The 21680-nt window shown below is 36.3% G+C and overlaps 1 protein-coding gene across 1 annotated transcript in view; it reads left to right on the plus strand.

Moving 5' to 3' along the window:
* PIEZO2 (piezo type mechanosensitive ion channel component 2) overlaps window positions 1-21680 on the plus strand; it is a 311014-nt gene that overhangs the window by 115174 nt on the left and 174160 nt on the right. The gene's annotated exons all lie outside the window — the stretch shown is intronic.

Genomic DNA, 21680 nt, shown 5'->3' on the forward strand with positions numbered 1-21680 from the left:
ATATATTGCATGACATTTTATATCGTCCTCTCTCAGGAAATGTTCTTCAATAATTCAGAAGCAAATATTCTTTATTGTGCAGAAGTTAATTAAAATATCTATCCAGTGATTTGGATATGTAACCTCCAGGTAGAAGCTATTTGTACTTGTCTTACAATGATTATGTTTAACATTTAAAACTGTCAGCTTGCCCTTGATAAATGTCTATTTAATTTATCACAGAGCATGCTGCTGCCACTTGAATAAACAGTTACACTACAATTAAACACAAGAAACCTTATATGAAGCAAAGCATTTAACTTAAAGCAACAAAATCCTAAGGAAACTTGGAGCACACATTATAATTTCACCTTTAACTCAAACCATTTCTTGAAGTAAAAGACATAATTGTGTTTATGAAATATCGGTCTTAACTGAAATGTCTTAGGCTTTGCCAGTTCAAGTCAGACCTTCAAAAGTGTATTTTTTTTTTCCATAAATGTTTATTATTACCGATCGTGAGAACTGCAAGAGTTGATTTCCTATAACTAATACTCTTGTGATTAATAATACATTATTTTTACTTAGATTATAGCACTTGTATCATTGTTAGACACCATTTGAAGGGTAGAGAGTTCCTAACCATCCAAGACAGAGAAGAAACCATGTAGTGTTTTCTTCCTCCTGTGGTGGAAATTGGGATCTACAGTGGAAAACAATTTTAGAAAGTTAACTTCATTCTGAAGAATACACTCCTGAAGAAAAGGAGGAGACATACCTTGTCTATCTGTAATTAACATCTCTAAATTCAGTATCTTCTATTCTAGCTGCTATTAATAATAATTTCTTTACAAATGGCCTTATAGGATAATGGGTGTGAATGTAGTAGTAAATTAAATGTGCCTCAGGCTGCTCTCTGACACTGAGACCAGTTCACATGAATGACCCACATCCTCACTATTAATCTCTCTTTGCCTCCTGGGCACAGAGAGTGTGTTTAAGTTACCTGTTGGGAACAGTATTTGCCCCATGTGAACTCCCAGACTATGCTTGACTTTTTGGGAGAAAAGTGGGCCAACAAAAGTAGCTCCACAGATTGTTCTAACAGTCAAGCAAGCCAAGCCATAAATAAATAAATAAAAATCAGTTGTTGAATTTCAAAGCCAGAGTAAACTTGGCACCATTTGGTTCACTGGTATGGCAACAGTTGATCAACTTCAGGTAAAGTTAATGAAGAAGGGAAAATGATGCTGGCATTATGGATGCTGGACCAGCAAGGTGCAGAAGAAGTTAAAAAAGGTAAAAAGTCCACTGAGGATCAAAGAGACAAAAAATACCAAATCCTTGCTTAGACTAGTTGAAACAAAGTATTGTCATTAAATGGCATCAGAGAATATGTGGTACTATGTAAGTGAGGAGAAGTCAGAATTCCTACTCCAGAAAGTACTTTGGTAGTACTTCTGCTTGTAATTATTTGGTGACAAAGCCCTACTGCATTTCCTGTTCCCCAGCTATATGAATAATGCTTTGCAAAATTGACTACAGCAGTGTGCTAAGCCATAGCTGGAGAAATGACAGCACTGTGCCTGTAGCATCTGCACAGTGTTATGATCTCTGCCTGTTAGAGTTAGCTGTTAATGTTTATTCAACTCTTTTCACTCAGTAAGAAGCACAGAAGTGTAGACAAGAAGACTGGAGTTATCCAGACTGGGATCAGCTATTAATGAAACAGTTTTTACAGCTGTTTATCTTATTATTAGGTCCTGTATGCCTGACTGGAAATATTCTACAGTCTCTTCTGATGCTTATCATTAGGGACTTTTTCCCCCTTAATCAAAATACCTTGTCTTGCTCCTTCAATATACTGTAGAAATGGAGAAAACATTTCCATTTCTCTTTTTGGTTACTGCTTGAAGTAACTGGCTGCCGTCATGTCTGTCACATATACTCCTTTCATTCTTTCCTCTTAATAGATCTTCAGTCCCTCCAAAATTTCTTCATGGGCCATGTTTAATTATTGGTCTAATTATTCAATATTAATATTCAATAATAATCACTTATTAATAATAATTAATTAGAAATAATAATTAATATTAACGATTATTAATAATAATTTTAATATTGGTCTAATTGTTTAATTATTGGTTTAATTATTTTTGTGTTCTCCAAGTTGTCAAGTGGTCCACATACTTCTTTGAAGTTCAGTGCCCAATGTAAGGCAGTAATTCAGCTGAGATTTTTTTTTTAATATATTCTGAATATAACAATTACCTATATGTCTACAAGTGACAATACCTGTGTGTGTGTTACTATATGGTACTTTTTTTTTTTTTTTTTTCCCAACAGTAGCATCATCTCCTGCTTTGTTTGTGATTCACTATAACCTACAAATACTTTTCTGCAGAGCACCTAATGTGTTTTTTTTTCCTAAACCCATATTTATGTAGGTGAGTACACCTACATTGTAACAGAAATTTGTGCTTGCCCAGTTTCTTCCAGAATGTTTTCAAGACTGTTGAATTCTGTCTCCCAGTTAGTTCATGGCCCCATGTGAAGGGGCGCCACCTGCAAATAATATCGTGAGGGATTTTTGATATACTGGATATATTTTGGATATATATTAGATTTTTTTCTTTAAATTTAATCTTTGTTTTGATTTTGCTGGAACTGATTTCTCACTGAGTTTGAATAAATTACACCACACTTTGCCCTTGTGGAAATAAAGTGAGAGTAGGTAGTGCAAAAGTGGACCAGGACTTTTGTTGCAGTAAAAGGGCAATACTTTGAGGAAGGGGAAAAGCTGTAATAGCAAAAAGAAAGAAAGATAAAAATAAACATGAAAACAACAAACCCACCTTGTAATTATTTTGATTTGTGTTTGAATGCTCCAAGGATGAAGTACGTGAATTTTCCATGTCACTACAGTGAATCTTCTCTCCGCTACTTTACTCCTTCAGGAAAATTAAAGCTAATTCTATGACTCCATCATTTTCACATCAGAAATGAATGAATTAATGTTTTTATTTGATTCTGTGTTTTCTTTAAAATTTGTTGCATTGTGTAGTTAATCATCTTATTTCTGCCAGTTTAAGAAATAGATGAGAGAAGGGTATACCTTTATTTTCAAATTCTGAAGGTCACTTTGGGTATATTTAAATGCCAGCTTCTGAATCAAAAGATCATTTCTGTTTTCAGTTTTTCTTTTCACACTGCTGTATTATGTCTTCTGAAAATATTTTCATTTTAGTAATAGGAACACTTGAAAAATGTTTAAATTGATTCTTACCTCTTAAACCTTATACAGTTTTAGTTTCATTTTGGAAATTAAAGACATTTATTGAATATCCCTTTAATAATCTTTTACATGTACATCTAGAAGCAGATTAATTTAGGCCATCTGCAAAAGCAAAGCAGAAAGTAGAATTTTTGATTGATTTTTAATTACTCTGCTCTTATGCTGAATTTATTCAAAATCAGCTGGTAGCATTTAAAAAAGCAAGTCTTTGAATGTTTAGCTTCTTCAGATTTTTATTTTCCATCCCTTTCCTCTTTTAGAGGTCATACCTTTCCTTCTCTTTCAGGATGGCTACAAAAATGCCATATCATTTTCTAAGCAAGATAGATATATGCTGGTGGGTTGATAGAGGTATTTAAAACATATAGCCAACAGAGGGTTTTTGTTTCTTTCAACCTTGATAGTATTGCCTAGCACGAGTAAAATCTTGCTGCTAGAACTTGTCGTTTGGCTTAATAAAAAATTTCTGGTTAGCCACAGCTGTGTTGTATGGAACTAATATAACCAGATAGTTCATTTTTTAAATCAGAGTTCATATAGGGAGGGAAAAAGACAAATACAGCAAGTGTGAGTTGTGTTGATCTTCTTAAGCCATCAAGACCTAGGTAATCAGTCTTGTTATGCTGATGATATTTTCATATAACACAATCGGATTTTGAGATGTAGTAGTATTCGTGCGGTAATACAATTTTATTATTAAATTTGTACTTCTGATGAAATAAAATTCTGTTTATTAGATTAAACAATGCCCTTTGCATATGGAATCTGTGAGACAGGCAATTGCAAATTTGATCAAAAGGTAATATGGAGGCAATAAATGTAGAGGTAACATAGAGACAATAAGTTCTTCAGTATGCTTGCTGTAGTTCTTTGTTAAGAATAATTTTAAACATGTTTTTGAAATGACATTTCCATCAGCAAGAGCAATGTTTTCCATGATGTTCATTTTAAACTTTACTTTCAGTAAATCAGGAAAATACTCCTCACTGTACTACTCCTCTGTAAGTGTGTCCTATTTTTTTGTTTAGTAATCTGTAAAAATATTCCAATTTATTTTTCTCTTAGTTGTAGTGGTATGTACCCATTTTTTATTTTGTGATGACTGTACCATCTCCTGGTGTTGAAGTCTACACCCAGATCTATTGAAAACCGTATCCTTTCACAACATTTTATTCATTAAGAAATACAATTAAGATTATTTTTTTCTTTCAGCTGTATTTTTAATCAGCTATTTACTGATTTGTGAATACACTGGTTTGTGTTCAATGTTTGCTGGAATATCAAAATTGACATTTATGGTACTTCTGAATATTTTTCTTGTACCTCAAATAATAGAACTAATGGGTCTGTAATTAATCCTTAGAAATCTTTCTAAAGATTTCTGTGAAATTCTGCATTTATTTACTGTGTATTGCTTGGATGCTTAATTTACAAAATGGTTATATGAAGAAAAAAGGGAGAATAGACTTAAATCACCAAGTTGCCTAGATAGCTTCTCTATTAGATCATGGGAACTAAATTCAGATATTTCTCTGCCCCCAGTATGCCGTGTTGAATGTCAAACAAATGCATGCCACCATTGTGGAATCATAATAACTTTCTGCTTTAGATAAATTTGAAATGATTTCTTGGCTGAAAGACCGTCCTGTGTTTGCTTTACTACCAGCATGTCCCTGGGGCTTTGGGTTATATTAGGAAGCAGAAATATCCAGTACAAACAAATTAGGATTCTCCATTTATTGAAACCTCAGACTCGGGACTACAGTTGACCTTTCATTGGAATGAGTACCAGGTACTTTTCCCTCTGTACCTAGTCATATTTAATGTCTTTTATATCCTCCCAAGTATTCTTTCAAGGTTGTGCTGGTTTTGAAAAGTACTGTATTGTAAAAACCAGCATATTTCTAAGTGGATTTATTAATTAATTGGAAATAAACACAGTATTTCTACTTATAGAGGGGCAAAGAATTAAGAAATTGCATTCAGAATTTCCTGCTTCTATGGCGACGGTGTGTGGCAGATGCATGCAGGACTTTCAAATACCGTGACTTACTGGTTGAACACCTGCCTAGAGTATGAACATATATTTCATGGACTCCTGTCAGCTCTTTGGACATATAATTTCACGCAGGGCTGCCTTCAAGTATTTTGAAAATACTGAAAATTTGAAATATTCCAAGAAACTAATATTCTGATAATGTCCTCATATTAGCAACTATCCCTGTAAATTATGAGTTTAAAAGCAATGACTGTATGAGTATAAAAGTAATAACCATTTATCCAAATCTCCACTGAGAGACAGAAAATTATTCAGAGATTAGCACAAGTAATGCAAGCATGCATTGTCTGTAGTGAGTTCATAGCTGATTAAGATGCTGTCAAACCTGCTTTGCATGGCAAGTACTCCTGAAACTTAAGACATGACAGAAAGGTGGGAGAATGACATTAAGAATAAAAAAGTTAGTATAGTTCCTGTAATTCCCTGGTTGTTTGTTGTTGTGCATAAAAATATGCAGTGTCTGAGTCATGAAATGTGTAAAAAGGGATCTGTCTGTGGAATCAAGGAGAACTCATGACTAAAAAGGATGCCTAGCTGTGAAAACTGCTATAATTTTATGTTGGTACAAATACATTATATATACAAGATCCTAGAAAGGCATGTGGTTGTACATTATTACCAATGACCATTTCTGATTGTCATTTCATTTTTTCCAAAATTCAATAATATATAACATCATGCTGTAGATCATGTGGATCACATCCTCTGATAAGCCCCTGATCAAGGAAAGGTTTTAATGTGAGTTTTTTGCCTGACAAATAAAGAAAAAGCAACAATAGTTTATTCTCCACATGAAAGTTAATTTTACTTTAATCCACTACACGCTGAATGTCATCATTGCTTCAACACTTCCAGTGTAACTTTATGCAGCTAGGAAATTTATGACTGAGGAAACAGAAGCTTCTGTAATTGCTTCTTAGGCATGTATGATAAGTCTTGCTTAATTTCCTGCTGGGCATTATGCATAACAGTTCAGAAAGTTAGTTTTCATTGTACTTATGGAGTCTTTAGTTCTAGACTCACATGCTTCCATGTGAAAATCCAGCAACATTCTAAATATTCTTTTTAAGCATTGACATACAAAACCTTCTGCATAATATATAATCATGCTGGAATTAAGTTAGTATACTTGTGTTCTTTCATTTAAGATGCTTTCATTTAAGATTATTATCAAAGAAAAAGAAATCATGTGTTCCAGGTTGCATACAAACTCACTATTTTCCTGACATGAAACTATTCACCATGAACATGACATGAATGGCAAAAAGCTGTTGTTTTTGTTTGGTTTTGATTTTTTTTGTTGTTAAAAACTGACTTCAGGATGCATTCTTGAGTTTGTAATTCTTCTCTTTGTGTTCATAATTCAGTGAAAAAAGGAATTACGCTGTGTGCTTTGAGGGTATTTGTTGCAGCACAGTACATTTTCTAAGTCCAGTACTGTATTTTGTAATCTACATCAAATTTCTGTGATAATTTACATTGTGACATATGTCAGTACAGCAATATAAATATCAGACATTTTCAGAGCAAGATAAAACTAAAAATGCAATACAGATTGAAACTTTGGCTAAATTTTGATGAAACGTTTGAAGTGAAGCGGAAAGTTGTCTGACACTGAGTGGCAGTGAAAGGGGTCACCTCAGACTCAGTGTTTTTGACAACCAGGTAGGCACTGGAGATAAGAGTTGGGAAGCCACTGGGTGCAGACTACAGCCTGTTTCTGAAGCTAGCGGTCTTCCAAAGATGTTCTGTTGCTACACCAGAGGAAACACAAAGAAAATTTCTTTGCCATGTCTGATCTGTAGCTAGGATGAGTACACCAGACTGCAGGCATGTAAAAGAAAGGTGACCATCACTGTCACCTTGTTTTGGGGGCTGCAGGTAGGAGGACAGAGTAGCTGTTGTCTGTCTCCCTCTGCCTGCTTAAGGACTGGAGCAGAAGTAGCAAGTGGGAAGAACAAATGAAGGCCAGCTGTGCAGGAAAAGGCACTTGATAAATCTTGAATAGTAGAGAGGACAGCAGGATGTGTGTGTGGAGGAGAGTAGTTCTTTTGTTGATTTATGCTCTTGGTAAATTAAGAAACAAAGATGTAAAAACAACAACAACAAAAATTTTACATTTCTGTAAGTAGCTATTTTATTGTTTTCCTTCTAGTTATATTCTTGATCCTCCTATGAAAATCTTACCAGACATTATGCAATATCAACTACTTTTATGTCACAAATTACTAGAAAGTCTGCTTTCCATATTCTGAAAAGTTTTTAAAAGACCAGCAAGGTCAGAAACAGGTTTCTCATGCAACCAGTTACAGGTCTGTGTGTACCATTACAGGGACAAACCTCACACACCAGCAGTACTGTTTCAGTGTTTTTTTTCTGGCTCATCTACAGTGTTTTGTTGTAGCAGTATGGGGTATGTAAGGATCAACACTGGTGCTTTAGCAACTAGCTTCTCTGTTCTGGTGTAGAGCATTATGTTGAAAAGTTCTCTTGCTGAGCATTCAAATCACTGTAACATAAATATTTAGTGGGGAGTCTTAGGGGAGTTACTGTGCAGAAATAGGAAACTATATATATGTGTGTTGAACACTGTTTAGAAAAATGCTTTCCACTGAAAAAAAATATTTCACTTTAATTCCGAGGATTTATCTTGTGTTAGATTGTTTACATCTTTATGTATCGCTCTTCATCATGTAATCATTTTGAGTATTCCTAGAAAACCCAATTTGCTAGCGTGGTGCTGTGAGGCTTTGTATGTACCCACCCTGTAAGTCTGAGCCAGTTTTTATCCCTGGGACCAAGCCCTTTGGCTTGAGCCTGCCATGCCTCTGCACGCTTTGTGTCAGCAGCGTGCTCTGGGTCTCAGCTGGGAAGTGAGCAGCAAAAGTGAGTTGAGTTGACAACTGCTAACCAGAGCAGCTCTGCCATGGCTGGGTCCCTAGCTAAAAGGCGAGCCATCCTGCCTGGGGGTGGCAGCCATCTGAGATGCAGCCTGGGGACTGCTCAGGGCACAAGGCAGATCTTAACCCAAAGTTAAGGTAGAGTAGAAAGAACTGGGTTTACTTAGCTGTTCAATGGAATCTGCAACGTGAGAAAAAATCACCCCGTGAAACAAAGCAAAAGGCGTTGTTCACATAAATATGGCTTGGAGCCATTTGGGGAAAAAAAAATATTTTCTTCACAGACTTGGACTTGAAATGCTTTGGTGGGCTCTCCTGTGTCAGTGTGTTAGAACACAGCCCTGAGTCTGGGTAAAATTATGTCTGAACTTTCCACGTTTTGAGTCCACTTCTGAATGGAAAAGGCCTTAAAATTCCCATCAATTTCTGCCACACACACACATATATATCTATATGTTTGTGTGTGTGTGTGTATACATATGTCTGAATCAATAACCACACAGTGTGCAAGAAGGCCCTGTACGTTACAACTTTTGCGTAAACAACATGCAGCTCTTCTGTCATGCTTATATTAACACAGGGCAAAATAAATAAGTAAAAGTCCTTTGCAGTCACCAAAGAAGGAAAAATACCTTTCATATCTTTGGAAGGAAGAGAACTCATTTAGAAGGTTGGATTTGATTTCAATCTTAAACAAGATTAATCTTAATCTTAATTAAGATTAATCTTAATCTTGTTTAAACATCTTAATCTTGTTTAATCTAATCTTAAACCCTTTTGTTTCATTACAAGTCTAGCATTTTCCTGATATCTGTACATGTAGCATTGTACCATTTCCATCCACATATACTGTGTTTACTGCTGAATTTTATCATACCAAATTCTTTTAGGATTTTGTTTAAAGGAATTAATAAACTGAATTTTAGAGATGTTATACTCATCATCTAGAGTACAAACAGTATGATTTTCAATGGTGAAAAAAAATCAGTGAAAGAAAGTAAATGAAAAATATTTCATGACAACACCATAATTTTATTTTTACGTCTAGAAAAAAAAGAAAGGATACAATACCTTTCAAAGTTCAGTGACTGGAGAATGAACTTGATTTCTAAATATTATCAGTGATACCAAATTATTCGTAAACTCCAGCTAGTGGTTGATGAGAGCTTTCTCAAGCTTTGTGGGGTTTAGTATCATCAATCCATTACTGTACTCATTAGAAGAGTAAAAGGTTATTCATAATAAAAACAGAACTTCAGCCCTGAAGGATATTGGTAGCAATGTAACTTAGTGTACATTAATAAATCGAAAGTCCTACCAGTTATTTCTATTATGCATAGAGTCATACATTTCAAAAGAGGACAGCCAGCCCCCAATGTAAACGCCATGGAACTGTTAACATGCATTTTTGGTTCATGAATCACTTCACCTATAAAGTCATTATGGCCAAGAAACTTCACATAGCCTGACCGTTTTTTTTTTATTATTATTATTATTTTTATGGGTCTTTTTGGCATAGAAATTCAGAATACTGAAATATAAGAGGATGATTTTCAATGCATCCTTTAAAACCAGCAGATTGTGACCTTGTCATGGATTGTGTCCCTGCAGTTTCTTAGCAATGCCACAGATGGCTACATAACAGGTTCCAAGAAATTCCTGCTTTTCCTAGACCCCACAGGTCTGTCTGCAAATAATGTAATGTTTCTGAGAGAACCCATGTTCTTGTCTCTACCATAGGAACATCAAAGGACTCAAATTATACCCAGAACAGGCTCTATTGTAGCGTCTAGCAACCAACCATCATTCTTAAAAATACAGACCTTAGTCAAGGCACCAAACTGGATTTTAATGGTCCTCAAAATCTTCCACCTGGAGGGTGTGGTGGTCTAGTGTTAATTAAACACAGCTGCAATATAAAACTTGTGGAATTACAAGACCTACTGTTGAAAGCCTTATTTATGTCTGGATTTTTTTTTCTGTTTTAATATAAAGGAGATAGTAAATACTTCTTGTGGCTAACTTTTTTATATTTGTGAAGATATCAGCTAAAGACTCTCACAAACTGCAACAGACAAATATTACAGGAATAAATAATAATAATAATAATTGAAGCTGATACTGTTGTTCTGACAACAGTTCCCAGTTCATAACACTATTCAAACAATTCTCATTATTTCATGGCTATCCTTTAGCATGTTATTGGCTATCTGATGTTTTGTTTGCCTAAAGATAAAGTATAAGACTAGCAGAAACACAAAAAATCAGTACTGTGGGAAGGGGTCAAGAAAAGCCTTTAAATTGCTATTCAGTTGTGTTTCTTTCTTTGTTTTTGATTATACCCACCCACATGCACATTTTAATTTTCAGGGACCTTATTCCTTACAGTAGGAGTTTTCTGTGATTATTAAGTTTTTGTACTGAAGCAACCTGTGCAATTTCAAGAATCAGTCTAATTGAATTACCCAATTAGCCAACCTTGGTAAGCAAAGGGGTTGGGGGTGGAGTGGGGGAGTGAAAGGATTTCAGCACTGTTTTTCACTAATAAAATTGAATTGAATGGAATTTTCCAAAGTTTAAAATACCAGGTACTGGTGAGGTAGGAAGATGCTCTGTAGTGGCCTCCTTGACTACAAGTATGAGTGCTTCCAAAAAAAAGGTGCAGAGAAAACTTTTGGATATCAACCAAGATCAGATTGGTCTTGTTGGCATATAATGTGAGCCATGATTCTGCTCAGGGTAGTATAGCAGTTCTACAGCCAAGCAGGACTGGCCATATCTTCCGGTACTGCAATCTCATGGTATCATATTTTTATGAGGATTTTAAACCAAAATAAATTTCAGCTGATGAGATTGCATTGCCTTGAGAACAAATACCACCTGTTCATTACCATCCTGTTCTCTCAACAGCTTTTCCACAAGTTAGATTGCACTGATACATGAATTTGAAAATTATTTTTGCAACTTCTCATGTTCTGGTTGAAATGTTGTCAAAATTCCCTCTCACACAGTGAAAAATAAAAGCCTGAACAAAGAAGTTCACAGAGTACACATCCATATAAAACAAAGCTGGAATGCTGATACAGTTCCACAGACATCTGGAAAAAGTCAAAGATAGGCTTCCACATCTATCCATGTCATTCTGGAATTCTGGATAACAATAAGAAAATGATATCACATTTCCTCTTCATAGCTCTCAGTTGTTCTCAGTTGTTCCTGTCACCTTTTTTTTTTTTTTTTTTTTTAAGCTATAGGAAAGAATTAAAGGATATACAACCACAGCTGCAGGAATTAACAACAGATATTGTGTTGAATTGGTGGGTGATGTATTTAATCAAAATGTGAAATTTTGCATCTTTGTTTTGCTATGTAATTTTCTCAGATGAGCAAAAAAAAAAATACTTTTTAGATAGTTTCGTGACAGCAGCTCTTGATTTCAAATACTTTTCAAAAGTTGGTTGAAGTATCAGTTCTGTTGTTTTGAAAAAAAATGTGACAATGTGAAGTTCAGTCATTTTTAATCCTTTTTTAAGAGTCATATTCCATTATATAGTAATGCAAAAGTGTTTACAGTTTATTAGTATAGGGATTTATTTAAAGGATATTTAATTTTACATAGACATCTCCTTGACAATGATGGACATAACCTAAAAGTCAAAAAGGAGATCCTGCATTGCTGGTGCTACAGATAAGCCATTGGACACTCTGCAGTGATCTACCAGTAACGCTGAGCCGAGTGAAAAAGAACCGCATACAATTGGTAGCCCACTGTTTCCAATATGTAGCAGCACTTCTCTTTCACATCAGCAGATTGAAAGTACATTGTTAGGCTGCTTCATGGATGCAGAATGTAAGGCTCAGGTGGGTATCTACCCAGGTTGTGCAAGAAGTGTTTAGCAAAATCAGTCACCAAACCTTGTTTTCTGTTCTCTATTAAAAAAGAGAAAATATGTAGCTCTGAAGATGAATACATGTTAAATATCAGATGGCCCTTATGCTAGGTATCTTTAATTTGCTAATAGGGTATCGATATTGTAGATACGGGAAGAAAAAACAAACAAAAAACAACACATGGATTATGGAAAATGGGAAAATATTTCTCACTTGCTCTGCTTCCCTTTATTCACTGCCTTCAACATGTCACACAGTGACTGCATTCATCTTTGCTAAGCCAGCTCAGGCCAATCTATGAAACCTTGAGCTAAACAGTCACTGTCATGTTCTCTTCCCTGAGTTAGGACCACTGCCAAGGTGATCCAATGTTTAAAGAGTATGTTTTTTTGTTTATGTTGCTGTTACTGTTTGTGGTACAAATAGTTACTTTCATCCTGGAGTTGTACCTTTTTTTGGATGTATTTAATTCTGAGGTAGTATGCTCTATATTTGGTCAGTGCTTACAAAGTTTAACATCTATAATTTTATAAATCTCCATTAATATTAATATTTCTGTCCACCCATCCACCTAACCACCCCAGAATATGGAATGCAGAATACAGTGCAAAACAAACTGTTATAAATCCCAGAAAGGTTTATGAGTTGCAAAATTTGAGTTTGGGGAGAGTCGTATAGACTTCTGTAATTTTTAAATGCTGATGCTAAATGCATTCAGATGTAAATCAAACCCATCAGGAGCTCTGCTCTTTAGATACTTTATCCTAAGATGTTTTTGTTCATCACTTCTTCCTCAGTTGGAGGTTGTATATGGAAGTTTTTAAAATGAAATAAATAATATATTCCTATGAAGATGATTAGTATATTTTGGAACTCAGAAGTGGTAGAGAAGTTGGCTAGTATTTCAGCATAAATAACAATGTGAGTAGACTTTTTTTGTTTTGATATTCTTAGTCCAGGATGTGGACAGTTAGGTCATAATCTCCCTGGATATTTCCCAGTGTTTGGCTAGGCTGTGAATGATGATCTCTGTTACTGGAAATATTGTGTTTTGTGCAGAGTAGAGTCAAATAATGGGGGCTTTGACATGAACAGGTTTCATGTATATTTTCATACATTCACTTATGTGTCATATGTTTTCACATGTTCACATCAGTTTCACCTGCGTGCTCCTTTTAATTGGTGTGACAACATCTCTCTTGATGCTTCTGTTCAAGGTTTCATTAAATCTGTTGCACGCTAAAGATGTCTTACATTAGAAACATTCACGTGGCTTCATCTGTGCCCTGTGCTATTTTGGGAGAGCTCTGTGACTGGTCTCTCTCTGCTGTTGCTCTGTCTTGGGAATTGGACGTTAGTTTCCTGTTTAAACATTGGCATTCAGTCAAGATTTGTAGTTCTTGTTCTGATTTGTAGTTCTTGTTCTTGGAGTTTGTGACTATTCAACTTGCTTGCTACCAACTCTTTACTGATATCTTCAGAAACTGTATGTAATTTCTCAATTGCTTCATCCTTTGTGGAGAGTAAAAGATGAAGGTGAAATATCTCATCAAAACCAGTTTAAAGCCCTTACCAGAAATATCTCATCAAAACAATTTTTAAGCCCTTACTAGAAGATTTGAACAGAGTGATAACAAAGATGGCGTTCAGCACATATCAAAAACAAAGGTCTGAGATCCTCTTATACAAATTGCATAAACAAGGACTGAGATCAGGCTTGGTCTTATGTCATTACCCCAGGCCATAATAAATTAGACTGAATTTTGTAAGAGAATATTATCATGGCTGTACACATACCCCCAGGTGACTAAAGAAGAACATGTTTAATTTAAGATTTATGTGCTGTGACTGTGGAGAGTTAATACTTCTTGGTGGTTAAGAATGACCAGTTGCTGGGAGATAAGGATGTTTTTAAGCACCCATGCACTGATAACTGTTTCATCTTGTGGTCATCCAGTGAATCAACCTTTAGCACACTTTGCCTGGAAGCCTTTGGGAGAAAACTTTTCTGCATGTGAGTATTTATGCTTTAGCATTGCAAAAATATGTTAATTATAAGACAGTAGCCCACTTTCTAATCTGTTTTATTTAGTTATTTGTTTATTTATTTATTTATTTATTTCACCCTGCTTATTTTGGTGACTGAATGATGAGCAGTAATAGTCAGAGTTATCTCAGGTCTCTTCATGCAGACCTCCCCTTCAGTCTTAGGCATTCTGTTTCTTGCTGAGTGTTTTTTTCAAAGTAGAAAATATACTATGTCATCAGGGCAAAAATATGTATATATATACTTTTTTTTCTCTACAAAAGACTTAGTATGATATATAAAAAAACAAGTTCTAAGGCACCAATAAGGTAAACATGTAACGTGCTGAATAATCATTATAGAATGCATATCTATCTGCAGAGGTTGTCTGCTATGGATCTGATAGGCTGAGGGTTTGTTTCTAAACAAACTGGTTCTTTCTAGTTGTGCTGGGCATCCAGTAGGACCCTTGTGTTGAAGAGCATCACAGGGAGGTCTCCCTGTCTTTCCTTTCTGGCTTCTTTCTTCACAGTTCACCTGCTGATGTCTGTCAGGGTACCAAGAACCACAATCAAGCCCCATGAGATGCCTCTCACCGTGTGTCAGACACGGTAGTGGTTTTTCCAGGGTCAGTTTCCAATCCCTCACTCAGGTGACTAATTGGCTTTTCTCAGCTTATTTGGCTTTTATCAGGTACAAATCTCACTATGATAGTGTTTTCTCATTCATGTTCTTTCACCATAGGGCAATGTACAGAGGGGTCCAATTGCTCATCAGCCTGAATATGCAGAAACCAGGCTGTGGTTTCTTTTTTTTATCTGTAAAATCAGTTCCTTTTGTATTACATTATAGCATTATTACCTCTTGTCATCTAATGTGATTTTCTTGATGGGCTAATTGCTTTATCCATATGCCAAGCATAAGTCAACCTCCACTGAAGTGCCATTCAGTAGATGCATCTATGTTCAGTTAGTCCAACATATCTTGACTTGCTATATTTGGATTTCTTCTGCACTTCATTTCCTCTTGCAGTACCACATGTATCCTGCGTAGATCTCCCTGGTCCTTTGGCTACAGACATCTGTCTTGTTACAATAATTGGACGCTTTGTTTTTCCCTCATGCTGACCTCTGCTTCTGCTTACATTTCTAAATACGTTTCCTGGTTCCTGCTTCCTGAGATCACAGGAGGCCTCCCAACATTAGCCCTTCACGCAGAAGTCCAAGTGCTATTGCTAACCCATTTGTCACGTAAGCATTTGACCTAGTGTTCATGTGGCCCCTCTCTGTTGTCACTGAGAGAATCTCTTGAAACTGTAAATAGCCATTTCAGTAGTAATTTGAGTCTCATAATCCTGATATCACTGCTTGGCAAATCCACTTTTTAAGGAATGCACACCAACAGCTCTCTCCAAAAGATGTCAGAACAACATTTCCAACAGCCAGCAGCTCTGCTACATTTTAGGCATATGCAGAGGTTCCATGGATCAAGGTCCAAGGCACTTGGGAATTGTAAAGTTGTTGTGAAACAACTTCTTTTCTTCAGTGTCTCCTAGTACTAAAGGTGAAAATAGGATGGAGATGGAGAGATGTGATATACGCTACATCAAGAAGTTGTTGCTTGTTATTTTTCTTTCTTTATACAGGGCTTGCATGCAAGCAGAGGAGATCTTCCAGGACATAGCCATCATCCAGCATTTGATTTTTCTGTCAGGCCAATTTTGAAGAGAAAAGAACAAGGGAGAATATTTGAGAAATGCAGGGATTCTTTGGGCCTGACAGAAAAGGAGGCAGACAGTCCCTCTGTGACCTAAGAGCTGGCTGAGGAGAAACTTCCAGCTGAGGAAAGAGAAGAAGCTGCAGAAATATGTTCCTGAACATATGATTCATTACTGAGTCCCAGCTCAACGTAAACTCGAGTCTTCCTTTCTCTTAGCTTTGTATCTTAACATTAAGATACAATACATTGTATCTTAACAATTCCCTCAGCTTTTGTGTCTTGTCTGGATTGCAGATGACTGCAGACTTTTAAGGCAAGCGCTGTCTCTGCACTTCTGTGTTTTTACAGCCCCCAGCCCAGCTGGTTCCCACTGTTGTCTGGCCCTTAGATTGTTGCCTGATGCCAGCAAATCCATAGGGAAAGATATCTTCCTTGAATTTAGAAAAGTGAGTTTAGAAAATTGCATTCCTGGCACAGGAATGCACAAATTTCAAGGTATCTTAAGACAAGTCATTTAGATCCCTGATGAACTTGTGTATAAATCAAAATGCAAAATTTGTTTCTTCATTTCCCTTTGACATGTGTGTTGGAAATATATAATACACCCCTTAATTTTCCTTGTTATACATTTAATTCTTATCTGTTTCCTGTAAAGTTCACTGTTTGTCAGATGGCTTTCTGACACGCTTTGATACTTGCTTTTCAGCATACAAAGTAATAGAAAGTTATGATTGCCTTTCAAAGTTAAGAACCCATTCAGACTGTAGGCCCACACCACCCACATCACTCCATGAAAACTGCTGAAGAACAGCTGCACAGTAGGGAGAAATCCCTGAATTATTTAACAGGTTTTCTAAAAATCTTCTGTGTCAGTCCTTCTCACTGCTTACAAAGAGAGTTGATAGGAGTTAGGGCTCTCTAGCATCTTTCAGGGTCCATACTTCATGTATGAAAATTTGTCAGTCAAAAGTTGCTCATTTTTGCCCATGTTTTTATCTCTCTTCAGATAAGTTTGGAATAGTAGGTGTTATTTTTGGCATAGCATGCATATTTATTTGTTCGCCGTTTTGTGGAAAAGAAGCTATTAGTTATTCCTGTTAGAGGTTTGGCCCCCAGAGCTAAATCGCTTAAGCTGGATTGTTGTAGTTGTTCTCATTTTGCAGTTCACACCCTCACTCTTTAACTTTTTGAGAATGTGGGCCAGCTGCTGCACCTGTACAAATCCCGCTGTGTGCTCTGCTCTCAGGATTGGTGCCATAATGCAGGGAAGCCATATTCAGCAGGGTCACATTAGCTTTAGGAGTTAAGGTATGATTTGTCCCACCGGTTTTGGCATGACTCATGTTCAGTAGATAATTAGAACCTCATGCCAAATTTTCACTGCTCACATTCTAAAATCAAGCAGTAATTTGTTTTATATATATATTACCTATAATTACTACTAGGACTGACAAATGTATTACTAATTCAACAATTACTTTGTTATGAGGCACTAATAGGAAAAAATCTACTTGAAATCTAAAATCTCTCTCCTGAATTAATGCTTAATTTTGACTTGAGCAGATATTTCCTTAATGCTAGAAATTGCTCTAAAATCTCAAGTAATGTGTAACTAATGCCATATGAGAAAATAAGTGGGATTAATAATGAATAACCTGCAGGGCTTCTTTTTTATTTTATTCTTTTTTTTTTTTTTTTTTTCCATATGTAGTTTTGAAGTATTTTTTTTTTTCTTCAGCTAGGTTGGCCAGCCCTTAACTCTTGAGACAGAAGCAATTCTTGAGCAATTTGAGTACAGCTCCAGCAGCTATACTGTATACTGGGCAACAGGACTGGTGTAGTGCAGGAACTGTGACCCAGTCAGCATCCTTGACCTTGGAAGGTGATGGAGAACAGGGGTATAGAAAATAGACACCATCCCCTCTATAAGTCTACCTGCACATCCAAACTTGACAGAGTGGTGGTTTTTGTGTGGAAATCACTTGGCATTTGTGGATTGTTCTCAGGGTTTCCCTATGTTTTTCCTCTGAATGGTTGGCCTTATTTGCCTCAAGGTTTTTGGCTCTCCAGAGTGTTTGGCATGAAGAACACTTCAAGACAGGGACATGAAAACTCCAAATTTTCCCTTCTGCTGTAGGGGTGAAATATTAGGGTTGGGCTGAGCAGCACTGGTGGGGGAGGAGTAGGAGAAGTGCAATTTGTTTGTTACGGGTTGAAGAGGTGGCAACTAACATTTCATTATATTTCTTTAAATGGCAAATAATAGTAGCAGTAAGTGCTTCCCTTTTTTTTACTAGCCATGTGATTCACTTAAATTCTAGAAGATGTGAGGTGGTTTCACTGCATTTTTTAGTAGTATGCCCAGGTATTCCTACAGGTATGCCCAGGAGGAAAAAAGAAAAAAAGACTGAATGGTCAGATCAGAAAGTTTCCCATTAAGATGTCCAAAGTTAGGCAGTGATTTTTTCTGCTTTTTGGTGCCTTTTCTGGATAGTAAAACTGACATTTAAAAAAAATATACTGGCAGACAGGAAATCTTTCATGGAGCCCTCCAGATATCTGTCAAGTAGTAGTTGCTTCTGGTCACAACGTTTCTAGTCTAACTTACAATGTGAAAACACTTTGTTATTGTGCTCCTCTATTGTCCTTTTTTAATTTTATTTTATTTTATTTTTTTTTTTTACTAAGGATGAATTAAATTATTATTAGGTTGATGTTTGGTGTTTTTTGTTTGTTTTTTAATGTATGCAGATTTTAGGAGGTTGGCCGAAGTCAGAGGACAGATTCCTGAATCCTCTGTAGGGATCACGCGTTCCAGATCTACTTTATTCCGTTTAGTTCCGCTGCTTTTGATTTTTTAAATGGTTGGCCTGGTGATATGATTTTCTGTTCTGTCAATGAAGATACTCAAGTTAACCATATCTGTGGGAGTTGTTTTCATGTTTGATTTACACTATAACGGTGGACGAAGCTTAAAGAGTTTATATAAAAACTGATGCTCAGATACATCATGGGATGACTGTAACCAGCTCAAACCTGTGCTGAAGTACTGTAAATCTTATCAGTGTGTACTGCATGCAAACAAGGTATGTTTTTTTTAGATTAGCATATCTGTAGTAAACCTTTAAACAAGAGTCATGGAGACTTGCCTTATTAAATACACACAAACAAAAACTAGGGAGATTAATAACAGAAAGCTACAGTCAATTTTTTTTCCGTGACCTCTGGCATTTTGGACTGCACTTCACTGATGTCTTTGATTTTGCGGTGGGGCCGGGTCACGTACCTGCTAGGGGGAGTGTGGTCAGCGGCAAGCAGCCTCCATGAGTCGCTTGTCCTCCTGCTGGGCCTCTGTGTAGAAGGGAATAGAAACTGCCTGCAGTCTGGAGCTCTTTGTCAGCAAACCTCCATTAATCTGCCAGCGGAGGCATACCTGGCTATGTACAGATGTGGCTAGCATTACAGCTTGGTTTTCTACAAGGAAGAGCAAGGTGTGAGATCCTGACTGTGATCCAGTATCTGCTTTGCAGACGGATTTTGGAGGGCAAATGATGTAGTAGAAGCACCTGTGAGCACAAACAGTTGCAGCATCCTGTTGAAGTGGGTCCCTCTTGCATCTCTCTGTGCTTACGGAAGCCCTCTGTTCCCATGGCAGGCTCAGTTAGGTGTCATTTTGTCCTTCTGTCACATGCAGATATAGTTGTGATGTCAAATGTGTAAAAACTTCAGGAAATTTACTGCAGAAAATATCATTTCTAAAGCTGGATGAAGTAATACTGAGAGCCCCAGTGAAGTTATATTATTTTACATCCACTGACTTTAAAAAAGGAATGTACCAAAGTGTTGATATGAAATAGAAACAGGGATTAGTGAGATGCAAAGAATATTTTATTATTTCTGCAACTAAATCTTTCCAGAATAGTCATTAGAAAAAGTAATATACAGGATTTAGAGTAAGACTTGATTTTTTTCTCATACAAAGTGTTTTTAAATAAGTCACTCCAGATAAAATAAGATTAAATTAATTTTAGATCAATTAGAGAGTACAAAATGTGGCATTTACATATCTTTCCAGTATAAACCAACATCTTCTTTGTTAGAAATTTTATCCATTTATCCATTTCAGCCTGTTTCCTACTGAATGTATTTTTCTCTCTTCCACCTCTTTGCTTCTTTTTTTTGCCTATAGTGAGTACAGTTTCCCCAGCTGCTGGGAATAGTTCCTATTTGCAACTACATAAAATATACTTGATGTGTTCCAGCTGGCAAAGGTGAGAAATTCTGACAGGCTTTATGCTTTGCAGAGAATGTTGCCGAGGTGCTCCATTTTATTCAAGTATAGGTAGTTGTTTGTTTTTTTTTAAACCGATACAGAGAAACATTTGGGATGAGATAAATGGTTTCAGAAATTGGGCCAATAACCTTTGTACAAGTCATAGATCTTGAACTGTAGCATTTTTGGTGTGTCTTATTTTGAGCACAACAAGGATGTTCCCAATACTTTTTTCTTAATACACCCATGGAGAAGTTTTGTATACCCCTTCTTCTCTAACAGAATTGAATGCACCTGCTCTCCATCACCTGAAGCACTGATCCCACTGTGGGACCTTCCAGTTCTTCAGATCTGCTTGAACAGGGAAAATGAGCCAGTTGGCACTAGTTTTGAAGTATTGCTGTTGTTGGCCATGCATCTTTGAGAGGAAACAAACAGTACAATGTGCTGTTTGTCCCTTTTCTATTAGACCTGATATAAGGTCACTTCTAAAGGCAATCAAGAAGCATATAAATAAATAAAATATCTGATTTAAAAATGCACTTAGCAGTCAAAAGTCTAAATTGCACATGATTTCTGTAATGTGAAAATTCCTGCTGAGTAGGAAATTATTACTGTTCATTGTTCTCATTACTATTTACTAAAAAAGTATGACTCTCTTAATGCCCAATGAAGTACTTAATTAAAAAATATTCCCATGAGGACTAATTAACCACACTTTAATAAGTGTGAGAGTACTCTTGTCATCTATTAACTTATTAAAGAGAATGGCATACATTTCGGTGCTTTTACTGATGTTATGTGGAAAGGCTTAGATCTAGCCAAAGTAGAGAGAAATTATTCCTAATTAAGTATGTGACTCTAGAAAGATCAAACTATTTGTAAACTATTTGAAGCATGCAAGACAGAAAACACAGAGTACTTTTAAAAAATGGAAATGATTAGGCAACACAGTATTTTCTTTAATTTGTTGATAGTGCTCGTGCTATTTGTGGCATCCTAATGAAAACTAATTAAGTGTTGGGAAATGATCTACTAACACACAGGATGCAATCCTGCATTCTGTTATAGACCAAACTGGGCACAATCGCATAACATTGCTTCTCAGTGAAGTCTGTATAGGCAAGTCCAGTTGCTTGACCTTGGTTATTTTATGGGGCGTGAGCAGAGAAGAGATGAGTGATGGTTACTGGGGCAGTGAAATCCAGATGTTCTTAGCGTGCGGTGGAACAAGTGCAGCCACTGTGGTCACTCAATGACATTCTAACTCCAGAGTTAGAAAGTTCTGTTTTCTTCTTCCTCGGAAGGTGGTGTGCTGAGGATGTACACATCTCAAGCCAGTTTTCTGAAGCTTGGTTCTAGATATCATCCTTCCCATGTCACTTCATCTCTTTGTACCTACTGTCATTATAGCCACTGAAACTTTTTTTTCGTATGAATAATTTGAATATGGGCAAGTTGTCAGGCCTTCCAACGACGTGCTGCCTTTGTCACACTGTGAAAATATTTTCTTGATCTGCAAGGGAAGTAACATGCAT

The sequence above is a fragment of the Aythya marila genome, assembly GCF_965140915.1.
Source record: "Aythya marila genome assembly, chromosome: 2".
In the NCBI taxonomy this organism is placed as follows: Eukaryota; Metazoa; Chordata; class Aves; order Anseriformes; family Anatidae; genus Aythya; species Aythya marila.